Here is an 18,690-nt window from a genome sequence, read left to right on the forward strand (position 1 = left end):
CACAGGTGTAGCTGAAGGCGGCTGAATGTGACTCCAAGGGTAAAAGACGATTCATTGATTGAGCAGGAATTGAGGATGGTACACACTTGATATCAGAGGGGATGGGAAGCAAGAACACAGAAGCTTGGCACCTGTACACAACTCTTTACCAATACATACTTATATAATTTCGAGATATTAATGAAATCACACTTCTACTTATCATCTATCATACATATAAAACACTGAGTCAAATTATATCTGATATAACATAGTTGAACAAAGGAAATATATGCAATAATCACATACAAAGAAAATACATCAACAATTACAAGCCTCGCTTTTGCAATGGATCACGTGGTCATAATTGATAGGTAGAACTACCTTCTACTGCTACCCATTCTGTATTACCTTTGCCCTCAGCAAGCACCTCAGCTGGTTGTGGTTTTTGGCCTGGCGGGTTGCCCCAGACGTTCATTCCTGAGGGGTCTGGGCCATTATAAGTCCTGTTAGGATTGGGTTGCTGCAACTTACCATTTACTTTAATCACAGGGCATGGTAACACTAAGAGTCGGCCTATGGGATCTCCTGGATTCCAGACATATTCTTCTTTACCTCCATTATGTAGTACCAGTCCAATTTCTCCTTGGTAATCAGGATGAATCACACCACTTAGTACGGTGACACTCTTCCTGACCTGTTGATCCAAAGGCATGAGATGTCCAAAGTGGCCAGGGGGCATTCTCAGCTGCCACTTCAGTGGAATCCGTGCTGTGTTTCCAGGTGGGAGAGTTCCTTTCTTCAGGACCAGGACCTCCAGGCCTGAGGAACACAGGGTTGCTGGGACAGGAAGCAAACATGTTTCAAGGGGATCACTAGGAGTAATAGTGAGTGGTGCCACTCCAGCTTCCACCCCTTGGTTCCTGGACCCATTAATTCTGGCTCTTGGAGACACAGCACCATATATTGGCCGCTGGTTTAGAGCGTATACAGCTTCGAGGAGATCAGGAAGCCCCGCAAGTTGTTGCCACCTAGTTGGCGCCGTAATTGTGTCTTTAGGAGCCCATTCCATCGTTCCATCAAGCTGGCAGCTTCAGGATGATGAGGAACATGATACGACCAGTGGATTCCATGGGAATGGGCCCATTGCCGCACTGTATTTGCTGTGAAGTGAGCTCCTTGATCTGAAGCAATGCTATGTGGGATGCCATGCCGGTGCATGAGGCATTCTGTGAGTCCACAAATAGTAGTTTTGGCAGAAGCATCACGTGCAGGGAAGGCAAATCCATATCCAGAGTAGGTGTCTATTCCAGTAAGAACAAAACGCTGTCCCCTCCATGATGGAAGTGGTCCTATGGAATCAACCTGCCACCTACTTGCTGGTTGATCTCCCCGAGGAATTGTCCCATCTCTTGAACGTAATATTGGTTTCTGTTGCTGGCAAATGGACACTCAGCAGTGGCAGTGGCCAAGTGAGCCTTGGTGAGTGGAAGTCCATGTTGCTGTGCCCATGCATAACCTCCATCCCTGCCGCCATGTGCACTTTGTTCATGTGCCCATTGGGCGATAACAGGGGTGGCAGAGGAAAGAGGAGGACCAGTCTCCACAGCGTGTGTCATCTTATCCACTTGATTATTAAAGTCCTCCTCTTCAGAGGTAATCCTTTGGTGAGCATTCACGTGAGATACAATTAACTTTACTTTCTTGGCCCATTCAGAGAAGTCTATCCACATACCTCCTTGTCACCAATTTTCCAATCATGGTCCTTCCAATTCCCTGACCATTCAGCCAAGCCATTAGCCACAGCCCATGAATCAGTATATAATCTCACATCTGGCCATTTTTCCTTATATGCAAACTGAACGGCCAAGTGCACTGCTCAAAGTTCTGCCCATTGGGAAGATTTCCCTTCACCACTGTCCTTTAGGGAGATCCCAGAAAGGGGCTGTAGTGCTGCTGCTGTCCACTTATGAGTGGCACCTGCATATCGTGCAGAGCCCTCCGTAAACCAAGCATGACTTTTTGGTCTTCACTTAAAGTATGGTAAGGAACTCCCCAGGAGGCCATAGGTGCAGACTGGGAGAACGGTGGCAATGTGACAGGAGTGGAGACTGTTGGCATTTGGGCCACTTCTTCATGCAGCTTACTTGTTCCTTCAGGTCCTGCTTTGGCCTGATCTTGTATATACCACTTCCATTTAACAATGGAGTGTTGCTGCGCACATCCAACTTTATGATTACGTGGGTCAGACAATAGCCAGTTCATGATAGGTAATTCAGGCCTAATGGTGACTTGGTGGCCCATGGTGAGGCCTTCAGTCTCCACCAAGGCCCAATAACAGGCCGACGGCTGGTTTTCAAAGGGGAAGTAGTTGTTTGCAGAGGATGGCAAGACTTTACTCCAAAATCCCAATGGTCTATCTACGCTGTGATTCACCAATAGGGGTCTGCCAAAGACTCCACACTGCATCTTTATCTACAACTGTCACCTCTAGCACCATTGGGTCAGCTGGATCATATGGTCCCAGTGGCAAAGCAGCTTGCACAGCAGCCTGCCCTTGTTGAAGAGCCTTTTCTTGTTCTGGGCCCCACTCAAAAATGGAGGCTTTTCGTGTCACTTGATAAATAGGTCGAAGTAGAACACCCAAGTGAGGAATATATTGCCTCCAAAATCCGAAGAGGCCCACTAGGCGTTGTGCCTCTTTTTTAGTCGTTGGGGGAGCTAAATGTAATAGCTTATCCTTCACTTTAGTAGGAATATCTCGACATGCCCCACACCACTGGACCCCTAGAAATTGTACTGATGTGGAGGGTACCTGAATCTTTGTTGGGTTAATTTCCCAACCCCTTGTACGCGGATATTGTACCAATGAATTTAGAGTCTTTGATACATCCTCCTTAATGGGTCCAATCAGCATAATGTCATCAATATAATGGACCAGTGTGACATGTTGTGGAATAGACAGGTGGTCAAAGTCCCTTGAGACTAAATTATGGCACAGGGCAGAAGGGTTGATGTACTCCTGGGGGAGAGTTGTAAAAGTATATTGTTGCCCCTGCCAGGTGAAGGCAAACTGCTTCTGGTGGTCCTTTGAGACTGGTATGGAGAAGAAGGCATTAGCCAGATCAATAGCTGCATACCATGTACCAGGAGAAGTATTAATTTGATCAAACAATGTAATCACATCTGGGACAGCAGCTGCAATTTGAGTCACCACCTGGTTAAGTTTATGAAAATCCATTGTCATTCTCCAGGATCCATCTGTATTCGTTACAGGCCAAATTGGTGAATTAAATGGGGAGGTAGTAGGAATCACCACCCCTGCATCTTTCAAGTCTTTGATGGTGGCACTGATCTCTGCAATCCCTCCAGGCATGCAGTATTGCTTTTGGTTTACTACATTCCTAGGTAATGGCAATTCTAATGGTGTCCACTTGGCCTTTCCTACCATGATAGCCCTTATTCCACATTTTAGGGATCTGATATGGGGGTTCTGCCAGTTACTAAGTATGTCTATTCCAATGATGCATTCTGGAACTGGGGAAATAACCACAGGATGGGTCCCGGGGCCCACTGGACCCACAGTGAGGCGTACTTGAGCTAAAACTCCATTGATAACTTGACCTCCATAAACCCCCACTCTGATTGGTGGTCCTTTGAAACATTTTGGGTCTCCTGGAATTAGTGTCAGTTCTGAGCCGGTGTCTAGTAATCACCCAAAAGTTTGATTATTTCCTTTCCCCCAATGAACAGTCACTCTTGTGAAAGGCTGCAGGTCCATTTGGGGAAGGCTAGAAGAAAGACTAACAGTATAAGCCTTCAGTGATGTAGCAGGATCCTCCTTACAAGGGACCCGGCCTCCCCTTCATTCAAGGGGTTGTGGGTCTGTAAACTGGCTCAGGCCTGGGAATTGGTTGAGCGATCGTGACTGTCTATTCTGCTGTTCACCTGATCTACCATTCTTTTGCCTGTACAGATCACGTAAATATTTAGTAGGCTTCCCATCTATTTCATTCCTAGGGACACTGCGGCTAAGTAGCCAATGCCATAATTCCACACGAGACAGGTTGCTTTGAATTTTATTGAAAACTTGTTGTCTATTATAAGCACACCCACCCTGTCTCTGTGGATTCAGTGCTGACACCTGCCCTCTACCATCACGGGGACCAATCAGCCCCATTGTGGGCAAATGTTGGAGTTCGCGTCGGGCAGTGGCCACTGTTAATCCTGGTGCACATAGAATAGCAATTACAGGAGTCTTAAGAGATGCTGGGGCCCACTTCACAAACTTGTTCCTTATGGTTGTGGTAAGGGGTATGTATTCAGGACACCCCCCTTTTGGATCTATGGGAATATCTTGATAGATCCATTCTAACATACCAATTTCTCTAAGCATTTGGATGCCTTCCTCTACAGTGTACCAAGGCAGGTCAGGTACTACAAGTTGGTCTAATCTAGGCCATCTGGCAGTCCATGCTTCACTGAACTAACCAAATAAAGACTTAGATCCTTTTTTAGCCTGTCTCGCAGAGACATTGAAAGAAGAGTCTGTGCTTAGGGGTCCCATATCCAGAAACTCAGACTGGTCTAATATTACATTTCGTGCACCAGTATCCCACACCCTGAGTAACCATTCCCAGGGGTATTCTCCAGGCTTTTGCTTGTACGTATTTGAGAACTCAAGCAGGTCTTTATGTGTGTAGCGCACTTCTTCTTGGATAATCTTCTCAACCTCACCTTTAGGAGGTTTCTGAGACTTCATTTTAGTGACCGGTCTGGCGGAAATAATGGGTGGTGAGAGTGTTTCCTGGGTGCTCTCAGCAATACCTTGCGAGGCATCTTCCTCAGGTAATGCTACTGATGCAGCCCCACCTGGCATATCAACTTGAATCGTTTGGCTAATCTGCTCAGGTGTTTCTAAGGGCTCAATATCCTCTTCTTCCGGATCATCAGCCCCTATGTTCCCATCCCTTATTTCAGGGTCCCAACTCTTCCCAATGAATGCCCTTCCTTTCGTTTCAGACACTACTCTAGATCTGCAATTCAGCTGCCGTTGTCATTCAGCCACTCGTATAGTGAGACTCTGGACCTGGTTCTCAGCAATGTCAGCTCTTTTACTAGAGGAGAGAAGGCTCTCCTTTGTAGCACAGATGGAAGTTTTCAAATCTGTTAGTCTGCCTGTGATGCGTGCTTTTGAGGCTCTGAGATCATCCCTCTCCTTAATAACACTTTCCATCGTATGAAGGACCAGCCAACCAGCTTCCCTATACTTGTCATTATCACAAAACTCCTGGAAAATATCAAATATGCGATTGCCAAGAGCATCTCCTTTATCCAGCATGTCATCTACTTTAGGTGCTACTTTAATATTATCTTTGCTATTTCAAACCATGGATTAGTACGGGTAGTAGACGTATCCCCGTCAAGACTAAATAGGTTGGAAAACCAATTTAAGAAATCCATATTTATAGTTTATTTCTCTAGAAGCACTCCTGGTACCAAAATGTATTGGACAGGGTTCTCTAGAGAGACAAACCAGATTGCTAGTAATTATATATAAATATATTCATAAAGATAGATATATCATACTAGAAATGAACTGTTAAATAATATACAGATAGATAATACAAGAAATTAACAGTTAAATTATAAAGCAGTGAGACACTAGCAGTCCTTCAAGTTTTAAGTGCTGCCAGGTGTCTGTCCCCTTCTGTAGTGAGAGCTGGGCTATATATACCCAGGCAGCAAACAGCAAGGCAGGTTCCCAACTGTCATCAACTGTCAGCCCCCAGCTCCAGAGATGAACATTCCAATCGTGTGGGCTTAAAGGGACCTCAATTTACAGCGACACAGTCCATAGGCTAGGCATGCCACAGGTAGTGTACCCCTTTAAACTGAGGCACAGAACAACCAAGGTGAGGCTCACCGAGCCATTTATCCCTCTGCCCTTCAGTTCATCCTACTTGTGTTTATCGGCCAGGCTGGCACAATAAACTATAGCACCACCCAAGCCCCTGACATCAGGTCATTTTTTCCCTTCCCTCCCCACTCCCCCCTCCCTCATGAACCCCTGATAATTTATAAATTATTATTTTGTCATATCTTGCTCTGTCCCATGTCTCCCTTCCCCCACTGTTCTGTTGTATGTCACATGCAGATCTTTGTAATCAGTTCCCCCTTTCCAACCTACCCTCCCTATCCCCTCCCAGTATCACCACTCTCACCACTGGTCCTGAGGGGATCATCTGCCCTGGCTTCCCTGTGTTTCCAGTTTCCATCTGTACCAGTGTACCTCATTTGGTCTAGTCAAGCTTGCAAGGTAGAATTCTGACAGTGGGGTGGGGGAAATGAAGCATTTAGAAACTAGAGGAAAGTTGTACTTTTTATCGTTGCTACATCGCACCCTGACCCGTCTCGTCTCCTCCCCAAGACCCTTCTGTAAAGGGATGTCCAATGGCCTACAAATGGGCTTTGGATCTACTCTCTACACTCCCCTGCTCATTTACTATGGTAAGATTTTTGTTCTGATGATACCTGATCTCTTGACACCTTGTGATCGCACAGGCTGGTGTGCTTCTTTCATGTGGGCTTTGTTGCTTCTGAGCTAGATGGCCGCTTGTTTACCTTCAAGCTTTTAAGACCCCAGATGCTATATCTTTTGATAGTCGGCACTATCAGCTTTCTTCACCACATTTGCTTATGCACCCATTTATCTTCAGAGATCATATCAGAGGTGAGCACAAAATGATACTATTTTTTTTGTTCTTTGATGCCTGATAACTGATTCCTTCAGCCCCTCGTGGTCACACAGGCTGGTGTGCTTCTTCCATGTTGGCTTTATTGCTTCTGAGCCAGATCGCCACTTGTTTACCTTCAAGCTTTTAAGACCCCAGATGCTATATCTTTAGAAAGCCAGGCACCATCAGCTTTCTTCACCACATTTAGTTGTTCACCCACTTTGTCTTCAGTGGTTGTGTCGGGAAGGTGAGCATCATAGAATGTCAATTTAATAGAAGAAAGTATTCTTGCATTGAGGGAGTACTTGAGTGGAGGCCCAATGTCCCCCTGCTACCTTAATACTAACCTTATAAATATATGTACATAGATGTATTCCTCATCCTCATGTATAAATATATTTTCATACATACATGTCTTTCTCTAGACCTCTATAAATGACCCCTGCCTCCCAGCTCTTTCCTCTATTTCCTTTGACTTTCCTTCTGTCCCACATCAAGCTCAGTCCCCACCAGGGTTTCAGCAATACCTCTTAGTTACATTACCCTTGATCATGCCCAACCACGCCCCCCACACCCTTCTCACCACCGATTTGGATCGCTTGTTGTTTCCTTGTCCCTCGGTTTATTAACACCACCACCTTTCCCCCATGTCCCTACATCTCCCATGTCCCCACGGAACTATCGGTCCTGTTGTTTTCTTCTCTGATTGTTCATCCAGCCTATCTTATTTAGACAGACCTGCGGAGATAGTAACATGCACAGAAACAAGACAGAGCACAAAACCAAGCAACAATATACAACAAAACAACAATAAAACAATGACAAAAACAAAACAAAACACAAGAAAGAAAAGCTTGTAGTTAATTCAAGGATTATTTGTTGGCCTTTAGGAGTGTTTTCCAGTCCAGTCTGTTCGGGTACCATGCCTTGACCCTAAAGTCCACCTTCAGCTTTCCTTGGGGATCTAGCCGCTCTATTCCCTTGCTGTTCTATTGCACCCCCCTTGATGTTTTGCCTCAGTGTGGCAGATCTGATCAGGTGCAATTCCCTCACTGTGTCTCTGGTGTTGTCTCCTGTAGGGCTATGGATCAGTGAGAGACATCATGTCTCATAGTGGGGCTGACCATGTGGTCCTCTCTGTGGACTGGCTGTTCTAATTGGGAACATCGACTTCCTGGTCTGGTGGGCCATGGTGTGTTCCACTCTCTCCTCTTCCCCCTTCATGTGCTCCTGTGTGCTCGAATCAGGTATGTCGCTTTTACAGAGCTGTAGATTCAGTGCCGTCATTTGATATAAATTCTTCTGAGGGGAGGGGCAGATGTCCCCTTAGTAGTTGGGGTTGGGGCCAGCCCCCCAGACCTCTCCACTCCACGCCTGCATGTTGCATTCACATCTTGGAGCATCGGGTTGAAGTCTGGTCCCTCTTTCCCTGTGGAGACACAAACAGTACCCTCCCCTTGGGTGAGTTAGTGGCCTGTGCCCCCTCTACCCTTTTCTTTTTTTTTATTATTTTTTCCTTTCCCCACCTCCTTTTTTAGTTGTCTACCGTGTGTATCCCTGTATTTGGTCTGGTCCCTGCCACACCACCTGGTCCTCACTCCAGGAATATTCGTATTCCGTAGATTTTTCCCTATGCCCCATTTGCCTTTTTTTTTTAAAGCTTACCTCAGCAGGCTTTGAAGTCTTTTTATATGTAAGTCAATGCTATCTTTAGGTCTGTTTTCTCTTTTTTGCCATCTGGGTGAGGTAGTTCTATGTGGTGGTCTCTTATTTATGCTTGGTCAGTGTTGTTCTTCTGTCCATACTGGGTCGGGAAGGATCTTTTGTAGGGCTGGGTTTCTTCTAACATATTCTTTGAGTTTTTCCTTGTCTGGGAAGACTCTTACTTCTCCATCTATCTTGATCGATAATTTGGCTGGGTAGAGTATTCTTGGGTTTGCATTGTTTTCCTTCAATTTTTTGAATATGTTACTCCACTCTCTCCTCTTCTTCATAGTTTCTGCTGATAGGTCTGAGCATATTCTTATTTGGGAACCTTTATATGTAATTGCTTGTTTTTCCCTGGCTGATCTAATGATTTTCTCCTTTTCCTCAAAGTTGGATAAATTTAAGTATTATGTGCTTTGGTGACTTCCTCTTGGGATCCAGTCTTGCTGGGCTTCTTTCAGCCCCCTGAATGGTTGCCTGGCTTTCATTCACTAAGCTAGGGAAGCTTTCTTCCAAGAATTCTCTCACTATTGTTGCAGATGACTTCTTTGTTGTGTCTTCCTCCGGTAAGCCAACAATTCTAATGTTGTTCTGCTTCATGGCATCAGCCATATCTCTTAAGTTTTCTTCAGCTTCTCTGATGTGCTTATTAGATTTTTTTCGCGTTTGTTAAAGTCTGCTTGGCTGTCCTCCAAGCCACTGATGTTGTTCTCTGATTCCTCCAGTTGCTTCTCGATGTCCATGAGTGTGCTACAGTTTTTGTTATCTCCTCCCTAAGGTCCTGTATTTCTCTTTGATTTATGGATTTTACCTCGTATATCATTTCATCCCTTTTCTGTATTGTTTCCTTCATATCCTCTATGACTCCAAGTAGCATTCTGAACATTTCTTTCTGTGGCAGTTCAATGTCTGCTTCCTCTATGCATGCCATTTATGTTCAGGACATCTTCTGGCATTGCCTTTTGTTTCTCCCGTTTTTTTTCCTTGAGGTCGTTGAGGCTGATGGCTGTTAGCGTTGCGTTGTTTTAGAGGAGCCAGGTGCCATTTTCCTGGGAGTCAAAGAGCTCTGACTCTCTCTGGGAGACTCGTAGGAGTACTCCTTCAAACTGCCTATAGCTTATTTCACTGTGGAATTAACCTACCACTTTATCCTCCTGTGGCCTCCCTCTCAGGGGAGTGACCCAGAAGGGTTGCCTGCTTTGGTGTTGCAGAGGTTGGGAAGAGGTTCCTACAGCAGCTTGGAGCGTTGAGGAGTGTTGGCATAAGGAGCTTCCTTATGCCCCGGGCACACACACAGGAATTTCTCAGTAAGAAGTTGAGCAGAGTATCCCCTGGTGGAAGTCAACATGGCTTTTCCCAGACTAGCTACACAGGGTGGAGCTCAGCTAGCTGGGTGTGGTGCAGGTGTAAATGCCCTAGGCTAAGAGGAGTGGTCTCGAGGTTAGCAGTAGAATGTCAGAGACCAAGGAAGAGGCAAAGCTTAGACAAAAAAGTTAAAAAGCAAACCTGTTGAGCCTGAGGATTTTATTTTTTTATCTCCTTGGGCAGCTAGAGCATACTCAAATGCAATTGTTTCTCACAGTCACTGGGCTGCAGCTCCCTGCTGTTTAAAGCTGGCACTTGCTACAGTGGGTCTTTGTTATGTTAAAAGCCGCCAGGCCCTGGAGCTGAGTTCTGGCATTCCTTAGCTAGGTTGCTTCTTATGCTGATTTATGTTAAGGGCCTCCACCTATGTGCTCCTTGGAGCTAAGCAACCAGACTTGGGTTTGAGTTTTAAACCAATAATATTATATTTCACACCCCGCCGCCCCCCTTTTTTTTTTGCTGTGATGTGCTCTGATTTGGGGGCTGTCACGCTGGCCCTCAAAGGGGACAAATCCTTCTTGACCAATTGGAACTACATTTGCTCCCTGGACTCCCAACTTTCTGCTTATTTTCACCCACACCGCGATCTTCCTAAGGTAATACAATATTTTTCTTTTACTCTAAATTATGGCTACCCGCCACCATGCCCCTGGCTCTGGGCTCAAGGCAGCCAACCACGCGGAGAGCTCCAGAGCGAGGTTCCCCTCATGTCTGGGATTCTGTCCCCTCTCAGCTGTCTGCCTGCAGAAATCACTATTCCCCTCAAGGGCACAGCCGGCGCCTGCAGGCTTGCCAAAGCTAGAGCGCTTTAAAGCGTTCTTGGCTTGCTTTGTGAGTGGACATCCCACACAAAAAGGGGTTCAGGAGAAACCCTGGTACCCCAGTTCTAATTGCAGGACTCTACCTCGCCGTTTCCTTCGCCTTACCTCCCGATTTTCTGGTCTGACAGCGGGAGTTCCAGCGGCATGAGTCCTACCTGGTTGCCATTTTCTCCCCCTTCCTCCTCTGGTTCTTCTATGTATTGCTATGAATTGCTAATATTGTGTTAAAGTATTTTGATTTGAGGTCATAAGGAACACTTTCTGTAGTTTTGTCTCCTTATTGTCTCACTTGGTTAGCAGTATGTTGGCATCAGAAACAAGAAGTTAAGAGTTGTTTCTTCATTCTTTTAGCCTCCAAAGGAGGATTATTTGGATTAGCTAGCCCCTTTCTTGAGTGTTGTATTTTTTAAGGATTTTAATTGGTCATGAGGGGCAAGTGAATAATAAAAGGCAGTTTTAAAATTAATAAAAACACCTTTCAAGGGTCCTTTTGTCACCACTATGATTGCCTTTGTTAGGATAATTAAGTAACTGAACTACATTTAGGTCAGAATATATGGGTTTGTGCTTTGATTTTATGTATGTTACTGTGTTTATTGCTATAGTTTTAATGTCCAATAATCACTTTGGGCTTAAGGTGTGCCCCACCATGGTTAATCCCTGTGATCTCCTCCTTTAAGCAATTTTTTAAAAGTATTTATTGGAGGCTCTTACATCTCTTATCACAATCTATACCTTCCTCCAGTGTGTCAAGCACATTTGCACATAGGCTGCCATCAATTTCAAAGCATTCTCTTCCCACTTGAGCCCTGCTATCAGCTCCCCATTTCTTCCCTCTCCCTCCCGTCTTCCCTCCCTCATGAACCTATAAGTTATAGATTATTTTTTCCAAATCGTACATTGTCCTCCATCTCCTGTCACCCACTTTTCTGTTATTCGTCCTCCTGGGAGAGTTTCTAGATTGATCCTTGTGATCAATTAACCCTTTCTCCCCCCACCCTCTCGTAATCCTCCTGGTATCTCTACTCTCCTTGTTGGCACTGAGGGGTTTATCTATCCTGGATTCCCTGTGTTGCAGGCTCTTTATCTGTAGCAGTGTGCATGCTCTGATCTAATCCTATTTGTAAGGTAGAATTGATAGTGGGGTGAAGGAAACACCAAAGAACTGTTAGGCAGCTTAGCCTAGGGAATTGGGAAGTCCATTTACGCATGCCCAGGAGAGCCAGCATAGGACAAGGCTGGATTTTCCCGCTGGTGGGCTCGGATGGGCGCTACACCTGGAGCAGCCCACCTGGGCCAGGTGATTGCAATTCAGCCAATGGGATCCACCTGGGGTCACTCACCACACCTCCCCCAGGAACCCTTGAAAAGGCAGGGACCAGAAGGGAGAGGGGTGGTCTGGTCATCTTCGTGGGCGGTGAGAGATCCTTGCGTGACCTGGGGCAGTCTCTGCCAGGCCGCATGGTCAAAGGAATCCTAATGGGTGCCGCGTAAAACCTGAAACTTCTTTTAACTCTCATTAAATTCACTTGGATCTCGAGCCCGGCTTCGGTGTAAAATCTTTCTGGCATGGAGCCAAGGACCAAGGCTGAAATCTAGCCAGGGGAGAGAGACCTTACAGAACTAGAGGAAAGTTGTGTATTTCATCGGTGCTTTACTGTACCCTGACTGGCTCATCTCTTCTAGCCAATTTTAAAGGAAAAACATTCATGAAACATATTTCACAAGATATGACAAAATAACAATCTGTGGATTATCAAGGGCTCATGAGGGAGGGGGGAGTGGGGAGAGAGGGGGGAAAAAAGAGGACCTGATGCAGAGGGGTTAGGTGGAGAGCAAATGCTTTGAAAGTGATTAGGGCAGAGAATGTACGGATGTGCTTTATACAATTGATGTATGTATATGTGTGGATTGAGATGGGAGTTGTGTGAGCCCCTAATAAAATGTAAAAAAAAGAAAGAAAATGATTAGGGCAAAGAATGTACACATGGGCTTTATACAATTGATGTATGTATATGCATGGATTGTGATAAGAGTTGTATGAGGCCCTAATAAAATGTTTTTTAAAAAAGAAACATATTTCAATAGGAAATTCTGGGAGAAAGGTAGAATTTTAGAACAATTTTCATATGAGTTTGAAATTTTATTTACCAAAATGAAAATCACTGAAAAGGGAATTTGATTTAATTTTGTTAATCTTTGTAAGACAAAGCAGTCCATCTGCTTTGTTTTAAATTATGAATGTGCAATGTGAAATTGTATTCACTAAGTAGTAAACTACACGTAACATTCTCAATTTATAGATCATAATCTACAAAGAAACAAAGAATGAAAAGGAAAGGGGAAAGGGAATAATTAAATGGGAAATATTACATATAAAAAGAGATATTTCATTTTAAATATATATATATTTATTGAGAAATTAAGATGGATACAGAGTTTCTACATTCATAAGGAGAGAGTAAGTCATCAAAGGATGGTTAAAAAGCATAATTCTCTCTTTGCCTGAATGCTTACTGAGCTAACTCTTCTTGAAAATGATGACTCCACTTACTAATTTTTTCTAAAGTTTGAAACAGTTGCCTATCCTCTAGGTATCCTGTCACATCTATTCATCATTCAATCCACTGTAATGTGGAATATTACCTACTTCTCCACCGAACTTGTACTTCAAACAGTGTCCAGTTTGTCAGATCATACACAGGCACTTCTCTTTCTACATCAGCTCAATCTTTCGGGGGAATCTCCTCCATTTCTTTTTTATTTTAGTGTCTGGTTCTCATGCGTTCTCCACCCCTATTCGCACTTAAACTATTGGACAATCTCTGGGTAGTTTCATAGTATATGAAGCTGGTGATTCCAACAATTTTTTTGTCACAAATTTTGTTATCTTCCATGATTTTAAGATTACTGGCCCATCTACTAATTTAATATGCTCCACACACTCTCTGAAGGAAAAGGAGCCCATCCCCATGCTAGGCTCATGTAGGTCACTTTTAAGTTGGTGGTACAGTGTTATGTGGCCACAGAAATACAGTGTGATTGTGAGGGATGAAAATATGCAAGGCAAGGAGGAAAATTGTGCTTTGTAGATGGAATGAAGCAGAGAGGTAAAACAAAGGTAAACTGAGTGGACTTGGTGTCAGAGAAAGAGCCAGTGGTCAGGAGAGAAAGAGAAGGAAGTGAGAGGAGACCGCTGGTTATCGGAGGCACCTTGACTGGGGAGTAAGGTCAGAAACACAGGACAGAAGACATCAACTGTAGCAATTAGTGAATCTTCATTTCCAGTAATTTCCCTTGATATCTATTGCAGAAATCTCGACCTTTGCAACAAAAGATAGATGTCTTCAGGTCTCCAACATATATTCTAAAAGGTGAACAAAAATATGAACAGTCCAATTCACTGTGGTTGTAGAGCCACCCATCTGGAAGAAAAGGACACACTGGTTATAGGTGGCGCCTATTGACAAGGCAAGGCATTCACACTTGGTGTCTAAGAACAAAATGCTTGGAACACATATCAAGTCTGGTCTCCAAGGAATGGACACCTCTACCTCTCACAACGTGCTCTTTAGATCAGAAGGTGTGCCAAAGCTCTTCAGACAATACTGGGGGAAAGGAACCATAAGTTAACAGAGCCTGGCTCAGGTAGCATTACCTCTCTGTGTGAAAATGAAGAAATCCCTGGTTCTGCATCCTGGACCTTGATCCATGGTGCAGTTGCCATAGTCTTTGAGACATCGGCCCTTCTCAAAAGTGTTGCAGACCATGCACAGGGTGGACAAAGCTGAAGGAAAGAAGACATGACAGCTGAACCCTGAAGAGGGGGACCTAGCACCAACATGGACTAGGCCTCACACCCAGACCAGGAGACAAGGTCAAAGCATAACCTAAAGACCTCCCCCTCTCCATATTTTATAGTCTTGGGAGCTGAAAGTGTTACCATTCAATTGCCTCTGTTGACCCTATAGGGATCTAGGACCTTGGCAAGAATAAATAACCTTGAGCAAGTATGTGAGATATTAACTGTCATTAAAAATGAGTAATGCTTGGAGATGAGAGAGAAGAAAAACATGATAGGTTTCAACATGGTAGGTACAAATACCGCCCAGGCACTTCAATAACCTTGAAAACTGTGTATCTCTATCAATGTATCTGCATGGAATCAGACTCAATGTACCCAAGCACCAGTCCTATGTTCACGCTCACATATATTTTATGGGAGGGCTACAAAGGGAAAGAGGTCTCCTTAGGTGTAGTGCCACTGTACAGAGCACAACCAGAGCATGCACGTATACTCACTGGGCTCAAGAATCTCTGTAGATGGTGGTGGCATAAGGCTGCACTGTCTCGAAGGATGGGAGGTAGCTTTCAGTCTCCCAAGATTCCACAGCTCAGCAAAATGTCCATAGTATTATTTACACACACACACACACACACACACACACACGTTCGCCATCAGGCCTTCAGTGACCTGGCTGGATCAAGACCCTGGGGCTGCTTCGGTGTAGAAAGACTGCAACAAACATTGGTCCGCCTCTTAAAGATGCAGCACAGTCATCCCCAATAACCCAAATTGGAGAAGGCTCCCCTTTTCCTATCTGCCCCAGGATTATGGCTGATCCCTTAGGAAGTACTCTTGTCCTGGTAGGATTCGGGATGGGGGCACCTAAGAGAAGTTTCAGACACTGACTGCCTGGCCAGATAATTCCACACCTTATCCTGAACCCCTTACCCTCCCATACCCACAGTTCAAGCTAGTTAGACCAATATCCCAGAACTTTGTCCTCAACCCCTGCCCTAGCCAAGCCACCAGGGTCTCACCCACTCCTTTGAAGAACACAGTAGGGAAGACTGCGAGTAGCAGGAGCAGGAACTTGTCCATCTCTGGGATGACAGAAAGATGCAGGACAGAGAAAGGCTGTTCTGGAGCAGGGAGGAGAGAAGGCGGGAAAATCTGCACAGTTACTCCGAGACTGTGGTCAGAAGCTTCCTTTTAGAGACTTGTCTGTGGGTGTTTCACCACTTCCTAAGCCCAGGAAACATCCCCACAGAACCAAGCCTTTGCCCACTTCCAAGGACAAGTTTCAGGTGCGAATTCCTGTTCCCTTTGTTCTCTTGAGGCTGCCCCCGCAGATGTCGGGGAAGGGAAAAGATGCTGCCGGTTTAGACCTGATGTTATCCTCAACAGCCCCTGACCCCTTTGTTCTTTAAACATCCTGTCCAGTGGGAATCATCCTCCACTGCGCCAAGTCCAAGAAAAGGGTCTCCTAATTTGGTATACCCTGTACTAAAAGGTCCAGACGTCCCACTTTTGGCGGGACAGTCCCAATTTTTAACAATTTTTCCCGCATCCCGCTGCATTTTTAAAAAGTCCCGATTTTTTGAAAGAATACACGACAAGCTAGTGTTTATGGTTTTCGGCTGCCATGTGGCTATTTCGCCAGGAGATGAGTTTTATCAATGGTGTCCCGCTTTACCAATGTTAAAATCTGGTCACCTTAGCGCTCACCCCCTCCTCTTAAGTGCCAGCCTATGACAGTCAGCCAGCAAAGTAGGGCTGCAAGCAGCCTCAGACGAGGATGTAGCCATCATAGATCAGTCCATACCTTTCCTTTCCCTAGTCTGCACTACTCTCCTTTTAGTTCGCACTCCAGCTCTATGACCCTCCCAGTACAGGTTCAGTGTGGTCAAGGCACAGGTAGTTAGGAGACCCTTGTGAGGTTTTAGAAAGAACTGGAACATTGATGGATGCTATATGTAAAAAATAATTCCAAACTCCAAGAAAACCTGCTTCCTACACTTTCAAAAGTTAAACAGACCTAAGAGAGAGACCCAAAGCCTGCTTCTAGTCCATGCTTGCTTAATTAACTATTGTAGGTTTTCTTCTTGCTAGTTTGTTTTGAGTTGGCTCCAACTTATAGAGGCTTGATATACAACAAAGCGAAATATTGTGTAGTCCTGTGCCACCTCCACTATTATTGAAATGCTCCAATTCATTGTTGACACGCAAGAGATCAAAGAATGACGAACTGACCAACACTTAGTGGACTGAGTAAAGCTACCCCTTTATTGCCAGTCTGGAGGGTAAATTGCAAGGTCAGCCCACGTAGAAGTCACCTGGGCTACTCTCATTTCTTCTTCTAAGCAGTTTCATCAGCACTTCCTCAGCATATCATACAATTCAACAGTCCAATCTTACCAAGCACCACTGTGCCACAATCATTACCACAATCAATTTCATAACATTTTCTTCTTCCTCATACCCATGGCTAATCTCTTTTCCAGCACAGAAGCCTCCACCTCTGCGCCCCCAGACTGTCACAAGCTTCCGGGCCCACGCAAAGCTGCACTTCCAGTAACAGGTTGAGTCACAACAGGGGAGTGCCTTGGCCAGAAAGCAAACTCGGAAACCAGACAGATTGCTTTGAAGCGTGGTTCCAGCACTTACTGGCTGAGTCCCTGTGACGTTATTCAAACTTATCCCCCAGTTTTCTCATCAGGGAAAGTTATTGGAAATTTTACATGATCTTTTAATTCCACTAAAGACCAGGCTCACCAGTCAGATGTAGACTGGAAAAGCCTCTGCGACTATAGCCCGTAGTCACTCCTGGCCAGGGAGTGAATTCATCCCCGTGGCTTCATTTCAGCCAAATAACAGACAGGCTTATAAGGAGCATCGATAATAACCTAGAGAGGTATACACACCTTAGAGTGACACAGCCTAACAACAGCAACAAAATTTTATGTTTGTTTTTTGGGTATTGTGGGGTGATGATTTAGAAAACTGCGTTGGATAGACTGCCTCTGCTTTAGTTTCTTAGATAGGATATTCCACTATGTTTTCAGCTACTACGTTATATTGATTCATCATGCCAGATTTAAGGGTAAGAGAAAAAAGGTATGAAATACTTGTAAAAGAATTAGGTGTTAAGGGATTTCCAAGGGAAACTGTATATGGACTCATGGAGGGTACTTGGTTACTCACTCAGCTGCCAAGGTCAGCATCAGGTTGGAGGAAGGCTTATTAACAACTTGAAAATGCAGATGAGACTGCCTTGCTCTCTGAAAGTGGGAGGACTTGAAGCACTTCTGATGAAACTCAAGGGTTGCAGCCTTCAGGAAGGGTAATAACTCAGTGCAAAAAGACCCAAATCCTCATAACTGCACGTGTAGGTAACAACACGACAAATGGAGGAAAGGTTGAAGTTGTCAAGGATTTTATCTTGCTTACTTCCACAATCAGTGCTCGTGGAAGCAGCACTTGAGAGATCAGAGGGCACCTGGCATGGGAGAAATCTGTGGCACAAGATCTCTTTAGTATTGAGAAGCAAGGATGTCACTTGGAGGGCTAAGGTGAGTTTGACCCAAGCCATGGGATTTTTCAATCGCCTCATGCCTGTGAAAGTCGGACATGGAGTAAGGAAGACTGAAGTATTGATGCATTGTACCTATGGTGCTGGCAAAGACTATTGAAAGGACCATGAGCTGCCAAATACATCTCTTGGAAGAAGTACCACAAGAATCCTCCTGAGAGGCAGGAATGGCAAAACTTCATCTCACACACTTTGGACATGTAATCAGGAGAGACCAGTCCCTAGAAAAGGACATCAAGCTTGGTAAAATGGAAAGGCAGTTAAAAAAATAAACAAAGACCTTCAAATTGCTGCACGGACACAGTGGTTGTAACAGTGGCTTTGAACATCACAGTTGTGTGGACGGAGCAGAACTGGACAGGGTGTTGCTCGGTTGTATCATGGGGCCCGTATGAGCCAAATAAAGTCAATGGCACCTACCAACAGTTTTAGTAGATCGATCCTCATTTGGGAGTAGGGTTTTCTTTGCTATGTTAAAGACCACATGTTATAGACCACATTAGTGTAGGGGGTTTTCTTAAACCTAACCACCTTTGAGATATACAGCAAGCACGTAAGGCATTGAAGCAAGTGATGGGGAGATTTATGCCACATGGACACGAGTGATGCCGAGACAAGGACCTTAGAGCCAGTGTCCTGAATGTGGACGTCTAGCCCCCTAAGTTGTGAGAACCATACACTTGTGGTATTTCTGTTACAGCAGCA

Source organism: Tenrec ecaudatus, chromosome 12 (genome assembly GCF_050624435.1).
Source record: "Tenrec ecaudatus isolate mTenEca1 chromosome 12, mTenEca1.hap1, whole genome shotgun sequence".
Taxonomy (NCBI): Eukaryota; Metazoa; Chordata; class Mammalia; order Afrosoricida; family Tenrecidae; genus Tenrec; species Tenrec ecaudatus.